This window comes from Staurois parvus, unplaced genomic scaffold, assembly GCF_062004578.1.
Source record: "Staurois parvus isolate SC_StPar_1 unplaced genomic scaffold, SC_StPar_1.0 ptg000289l, whole genome shotgun sequence".
In the NCBI taxonomy this organism is placed as follows: Eukaryota; Metazoa; Chordata; class Amphibia; order Anura; family Ranidae; genus Staurois; species Staurois parvus.
The window spans coordinates 575,390-583,019 of record NW_028318085.1 but is presented as its reverse complement, the minus strand read 5'-3'; positions in this window follow the sequence as shown (position 1 = coordinate 583,019).

Below are 7,630 nucleotides of genomic sequence, written 5' to 3'. Positions count from 1 at the left end.
GAGACCAGGGAACTAGAGAGAAGGAGGTCTTGTGAGGAGCGGAGTGTGCGTGCTGGGCGGTACTTGGATATTAGGTCAGAGATGTAGTACGGGGCAGTATGGTGGACAGCTTTGTACGTCAGCGTTAGGATTTTGAATTTGATCCGTTGCGCAATCGGAAGCCAGTGGAGGGATTGGCAGAGGGGGGTGGCGGAGACAGAGCGATTGGAAAGGTGAATGAGTCTGGCAGCCGTATTCAGGATCGACTGAAGCGGGGATAGCCAGCGGCGAGGCAGGCCAGTGAGGAGGGAGTTGCAGTAGTCGAGTCGTGATATGATGAGGGAGTGGATGAGCTGTTTAGTGGTTTCTGGGGTTAGGAACGTGCGGATTTTGGCGATGTTGCGGAGGTGGAGTCTGCACGAGTTTGTTAAAGATTGGACTTGGGGCTGGAAGGATAGGTTGGAGTCCAGAATGACACCCAGTACTCTGGCCTGCAGGGCGGGTTTGATGGTAGCGTTGTTGGATGTGACGGAGAAATCAATGGGGGGTGGTGTCTGGGCTGGGGGGAAGACAAGAAACTCGGTTTTGGAGAGGTTAAATTTAAGGAAGTGGAGCGACATCCAGTCTGATATGTCGCTCAGTAGGTGTGTGATTCGGGCTGAGACCAAGGGGGTGAGGTGGGGAATGAGAGATAGATTTGTGTGTCGTCGGCATAGAGGTGGTAGTTGAAGCTGTGAGAGTGTATGAGTTGGCCAAGGGAGGAGGTATAGATGGAGAAGAGAAGGGGTCCGAGGACAGAGCCTTGAGGGACCCCAACAGAGAGGGGGAGTGAGGGGGAGGTGGTAGCATTATAGGTAACGCTGAAGGAGCGTTGTGACAGGTAGGATGAGAGCCAGGAGAGAGCAGAATCTCTGAGGCCGAGGGAGTGTAGTTTTTTGAGGAGGAGGGGGTGGTCGACTGTGTCGAAGGCCGCAGAGAGGTCAAGGAGTAGGAGCACTGAATAATGGCCATTAGCTTTGGCGGTTAGCAGGTCGTTGGAGAGTTTGAGTAAGGCAGTTTCGGTGGAGTGTAGGGGACGGAAGCCGGACTGTAGGGGATCGAGGAGGTTGTTGTCGTTGAGGTGAGAGCATAGGCGGGTGTAGACTAGGCGCTCGAGGAGTTTAGATGTAAATGGGAGCAGGGAGATGGGTCTGAGGTTGTTCGGGTCATTGGGGTCCAGGGAGGGCTTTTTAAGTATGGGGGTGATGTGTGCATGTTTCAGAGGGGAGGGGAAAGTGCCTGAGGAGAGGGAGAGATTGAAGATGTGGGTGAGGGAGCGTAGGATGGAGGAGGAGGAAGGTCGTAGGAGTTGTGAGGGGATAGGGTCGAGGGGGCAGGTGGTGAGGCGGGCATCAGAGAGGATCTTGGAGACTTCCTCGATGGTAGTAAGGTCAAAGGTGTGGAGTGTTGGGGGAGCTTCAGTATGAGGGATGTAGGGTGGGGTGGGAGTGGAGGTCAGAGCAGTGGTGGGGCCGTGGGAGAGGGGTGATGAGGGGGTAGCTGAGTGAGGGTGAAGGGGGTTGGAGAGAGTTTGAGCAGCGACGAAGTCCCTGCGGGCATAATATACATTGTCACTGTATTAATGACACTGGGTATAAAGGGGTTAACATCTGGGGCAATCAAGGGGTTAACTGCGTACCTAGCAAGTGTTCATGAGTTTACCGTGTGGTGCTTTTACTAAGGCATGTGAAGGTTTTTTTCACTGCTTTGCAGGTAGACAAAAACCAGCACATCTCCACTGTCTGTAGAGAGATCTGTGTTGTTTACCAGTCAGTGTCATCCACTCAGAGGGTCTTGGCCATGAATTATTGGCTGGGTCCTGCTAAATAGCAGGTGCTGGAGCTGGTGACAGCACAGCCGGGTTGGCGGGCATGTTCATGCATGCCCCCTACCTGGTAAAACACAATTTTATATATATATATATATATATATATATACGTATATATATGTGATTCTGCGCAGCTGGCCCGCACTGCAGTGGTAAAACTATAGGGTGCAGTCAGCAAGCTATTAAAGTAGAATTTCATGTTCTGTTTCACTTTAACTAATCTTCTTGGGCCAAGTTAGGTCCAAACAGACTATTTCCATTACAGAATGATGTGGCTGCTGTGCGCTGTAGCGGATTGTAGTAGTATTCGCTACATTCACTGCTCAAAAAGATGAAAGGATCACTTTAAAAACACATCAGATCTCAACAGGGAAGAATCTCATGCTGGATATCTATACTGATATGGACAGGGTAATGTGTTAGGAATGTAAGGATGCCCCATCGTTTGATGGAAATGAAAATTATCAACCTACAGAGGACTGAATTCATAGACAACCCAAAAATTAAAGTGAAAAAATTATGCAGCAGGCTAGTCCATTTTGCTGAAATTTAATTGCAGCAACTCAAAATGGTCCTCAGTAGTTTGTATGACCCCCACATGCAACTGAGGTGCAACTTGGCAGCGTTGGATGGAGCGAAACATGATATCCCAGAGGTGTTCTATTGGTATCAATTCCTTCATCCTCCAGGAACTGCTTGCATACTTTTGGTCTGACAATGAGTCCGAGGATTTCATACTGATACCTAATGGCAGTCAGGGTGCCATTGTCTAGCCCAGCAATGGGCAAACTACGGCCCGCGGGCCATATACGGCCCGGCTGACCTTTTCATCCGGCCCGCGGATGTGGCTGTCAGGATGTGTGTAGGCGGGGCAGCGTGACGAACGTGAGGGAAGGGGAGCTAGGCTCCTCTCACAGTCCGCCCTGAAGACCGGAACGGCACGGGAACACAGCGAGAGGAACGCGCGGAGCAAAGGTAAGTGAATTGACACAGGGGGGACTTGGCTTACTACTTGGGGGGAATAGTACTGTGAGGGATGAATTAATATGGGGGATGAATTAATATGGGGAATGAATTACTATAGGGGGGATGAATTACTATGGGGGATGAATTACTATATGGGGGATGAATTACTATGGGGGATGAATTACTATAGGGGGGATGAATTACTATGGGGGATGAATTACTATATGGGGGATGAATTACTATATGGGGGATGAATTACTATATGGGGGATGAATTACTATGGGGGATGAATTACTATATGGGGGATGAATTACTATATGGGGGATGAATTACTATGGGGGATGAATTACTATGGGGGATGAATTACTATATGGGGGATGAATTACTATAAGGGGGGGGATGAATTACTATATGGGGGGTGAATTACTATATGGGGAATGAATTACTATATGGGGGATGAATTACTATGGGGGATGAATTACTATATGGGGGATTAATTACTATGGGGGATGAATTACTATGGGGGATGAATTACTATATGGGGGATGAATTACTATGGGGGATGAATTACTATATGGGGGATTAATTACTATGCTTACTATGGGGGAATATTACTATACTTACTATGGATGACACATACACATCATTCATCTACTCTTGGTCCGGCCCCCGGGTCCAATATATGAACCCATTGCGGTCCTCAAGTCAAAAAGTTTGCCCACCCCTGGTCTAGCCTGTAGAGGTCTGTATGTCCCTCCATGGATATGCCTCCCCAGACCATCACTGACCCACCACCAAAACGGTCATACTGAATGATGTTACAGGCAGCAGAACGTTCTCCATGGCTTCTCCAGACCCTTTCACGTCTTTCACATGTGGGGGGGAGGTATTTGTACTGCGTTGGCATTTTAGGGACTCAAGAAAGTACATCAAGAAAGATAAATTTCCAAATATACATACTATAGTTTTGTAGACTTTATAACTTTCCCACAGACTAAATAATATACACAGATTTGGGTTATTTTTACTAAAGAAGTGTAGAAGAATACATTTTGTCTTAAATGTATGAAAAAGAGTTTTTATTTGCAAAGTTTTATAATAGAAATATGTGTTCTTTTTTCTTTATACAGTAAAAATAAAAAAAGAGGAGTGGTGAGTAAATATCACCAAAAGAAGGCTCTGTCTCAAAACAAGGATATAAATTGCATTTGGGGACAGTGTTGCACAAGTATTTGTCAGTCAAAGTATCACAGTGCTGAAAAATGGTCTGGACAGGAAAGAAATTTAGCATTTTGCAACCCACACAACACATATATGCAAAGAAGGTGGGCTTTAACACACACAGATGCCCCAATGCGCAACATGGCTTTCTGTGCTGAGAACACGCTCCCAACCAAGGGCGGACTGACCATTTGGAAACTCTGGCACTACCCGAGGGCCCGGGGTCAGTAGGGGGCCCCATGAGATGCCCCTGGTACCTTTTTCATAGGCTTTTTTGAGTTTGGGCAAGGACACAGGGGCCCCATGATCCCCTATTGCTCAGGGCCCCATGAGTTGTCAGTCCTGCTCCTAACACAGTGGCCAAGCTGTCATGGACAGATCTTCATCTCCACTAAGGATCAGGAGCCAGTGGGTCCTGCTCCCAGGTCATGTGATCCGCCAGTGGCCATGTGATTGGCCAGACCTTGTTACAGAGATACCAAGGCTGGGCAAGAAAGGGATAACATGTCTGTTTTCAGTTGGCTAAAGCAGCAGTATGGCCGTGGTAAAGCTGTGCTACTGCTTTATAGATGCCCATCTTCCTAGATTGATGCTGATTTTCAGGACAGGATAAGAGCACAGGAAGTATTATGGCAGTATGACACAATCTTACCTATGCTCATTTTTGGAGGGTCACTCTACCCAAAGCTTTCAGTAAAAGATGGAGCAGAGTTATACAACCTAATAAGTTCTCATATATTGTGGTGAGATATCTGAAATTGAGATCCCATATCTTCACATCCAATGCAGAAGGGGGTTCAACTCTCCTGAATGAGTAATTCAGTTTATTGGATGGAGTATGCAGCAGAAGTGGGAACAGAGCAAGAAATTATTGTAAGATAATAACCAGGGGCGGACTGACAACTCATGGGGCCCCCGGGCCATAGGGAATCATGGGGCCCCTGTGTCCTCGCCCACAATCAAATCAAACCCAAAAAAGCCTATGAAAAGGTACCAGGGGCATCTCATGCAGCTCCCTACTGACCCAAGGAACTTGGGCAATGCCCAAGTTCCCAAATGGTCAGTCCGCCCCTGGTAATAACACTAAATGAGACATAAGAAGCCAGTGAGTGACTAAGCCTAGTAGACTCCACTTGTAACACAGATTTATCACTTTTGGGTGAACTGACCCTTTAACTGTTAAGGTGACACAAAGCATACCATGGTGGTACACAAATAAGAGGAGCAGAGGAAACACTGAATTACAGAAATGCCAGTCACCACATTGGTTTATCTGAGTATCTGAGCACCGCAAACTGTAACAGATAGTATTGTTGTGCACACACCTGCGGGAGGAAAAAGGTCTGCCAGCCTCCAACCTCCTCTAATATCCGGTCCAATGCACACATGTGGGGAAAAAGGTCTGCTGACCTCCAACCTCCCCTGATAGCTGGGTCAACATACACCTGTGGGAAAAAAAAGTCTACCAGCATCCAACCTCCTCTGATAGCCATTCTAACGCACACCTGCATGAAAAAGGGTCTACCAGCCTCCAACCTCCCCTGATAGCTGGTCCATCGCATACCTGTGTGAAAAACATCTATGGGCCTCCAACCTCCCCTCATAGCCAGTCCAACACACACCTGTGGGTAAAAGGTCTGCTGGCCTTCAACTTCCCAATAGCCAGTCCAGCACACACCTGCTTGAGGAAAAAGGTCTGCCAGCCTCCAACCTCCTCTAATATCCGGTCCAATGCACACATGTGGGGAAAAAGGTCTGCCGACCTCCAACCTCCCCTGATAGCTGGGTCAACATACACCTGTGGGAAAAAAGTCTACCGGCCTCCAACCTCCTCCGATAGCCATTCCAATGCACACCTGCATGAAAAAGGGTCTACCGGCCTCCAACCTCCTATGATAGCTGGTCCAAAGCACACCTGCAGGAAAAAGGGTCTACCAGTCTCCAACCTCCCCTGATTGTCGGTCCAACACACACCTGCGGTAAAGAAACTGTAGCAATCTTGTTAGAAGAGAGGTGGTGGCAATGCTCCTTGGGGGCAGGTGCTAATGAGACTCCTTCAATAAAGTGGCAATGTAGAGATCACCCCAATGATGATGGTGTGACATGGAGATCCTCTGGTGTAGACCTGTCTAAGTGCGGCTTAACTACCAGTTTCCTACTGCGCATGTATGAAACATGCTATGCAGGGGGGTGCTGAAATTCCGGCTCAGTTCACTGCTGCGTACTCTGCCAGAAGTGGGAGTGGGTACCTGTCAAAATCAGGTACCTGCCCCCCCCCCCCTCCCAAAAGGTGCCAAATGTGGCAGCTGAACGGGGGAGGAGGCAAAAAAGCGGAGCTTCCACTTTTGGGTGGAACCCAACTTTAAGTTCACTTTAGAAAAGGGGGAGGTTACGTGTTTTCTGTCGAAAATGGAGCTCCATTCTGCAGCCAGACCCCTCTTGTCGAGTGGAACTATACTCCGCAGCCTCTGCTTGTTTGTTACAGTAAAGCGGAGCTCCACCCAAAAGGGAAGTTCCGCTTTAAGGATCCCCCACTCCCCGTTAAGGATTGGCACTTTTGGGCAGCGGGTACCTGAAATTACCCACTGCGATCGCCTAGGGCAGGGGTAGGCAACCCGCGGGTCTCCAGCTGTTGCAGGACTACAAGTTCCATCCTGCTTCTGCAAGTCATAGCTGTAACTGTCAGTTTTGTAATGTTGCAATGCCTCATGGGAAATGTAGTTCCACAACAGCTAGAGAGCAGCAGGTTGCCTACCCCTGGCCTAGGGTGATCAGAAGCTGAAGTTGTCCTTCCTCCCTGTAGTCTTCTAGGACAGGTGACAGGTCCCAGAAGACTACAGGACCATTCTCAAGGCGCAGCTCTACTCGCGCATGCGCAGTGGGCATAGGGTTGCCACCTCATCCCTTTAAACCCCAACAAATAGTAATTACACAGGTTCTGAGGATAATTTAATGTAATAAGGCACTAAGTGAGTTCATTTACCACCTTAATCATAGTTGCCAACTGTCACAAATTGCCCGGGACACTCACGGATTTTTGAACTATCATGCACACGGGACGTTTTGATAACGCTGGTAATGTTGGCTGTGTAAAGTCACATTAAAGGACTTTAGTTTTTCAGCTTTTTTTAAGCGTTTTCTGCATTAGCGTTTAGCGGCGTTTTCCTGTGTTTGTGGTTTTTAGCGTTTTGTTAGCTTTTTTTTTTTTGTAACGCTGGTAACGTTAGCTGTGTAAAGTCACACTAAAAATGTGAGTTTTACAGCCTTTTTTTAACGTCTTTTGCATTAGCGTTTAGGGGTGTTTTGCTGTGATTAGCGGCTGTTTCCTGTGTTTCTCCGCGTTTGCATTTCTTAACTTTTTTTCCTCCCCCAAATTTTTTTTGGGTCAAAAAAAGTCCAAAAATGCCAGTTTGCAGCATTTTACCACGTTTTTACAGCTAAAAGGCTCCACACACACGGGGCGTTTTTGGTAGCACTGGTAACGTCAGCTGTGTAAAGTCACATTAAAAACGTGAGTTTTTCAGCCTTTTTTTAACGTTTTTTGAATTAGTGTTTAGCGACATTTTGCCGTGATTAGCAGCTGTTTCTCCTTTTTTT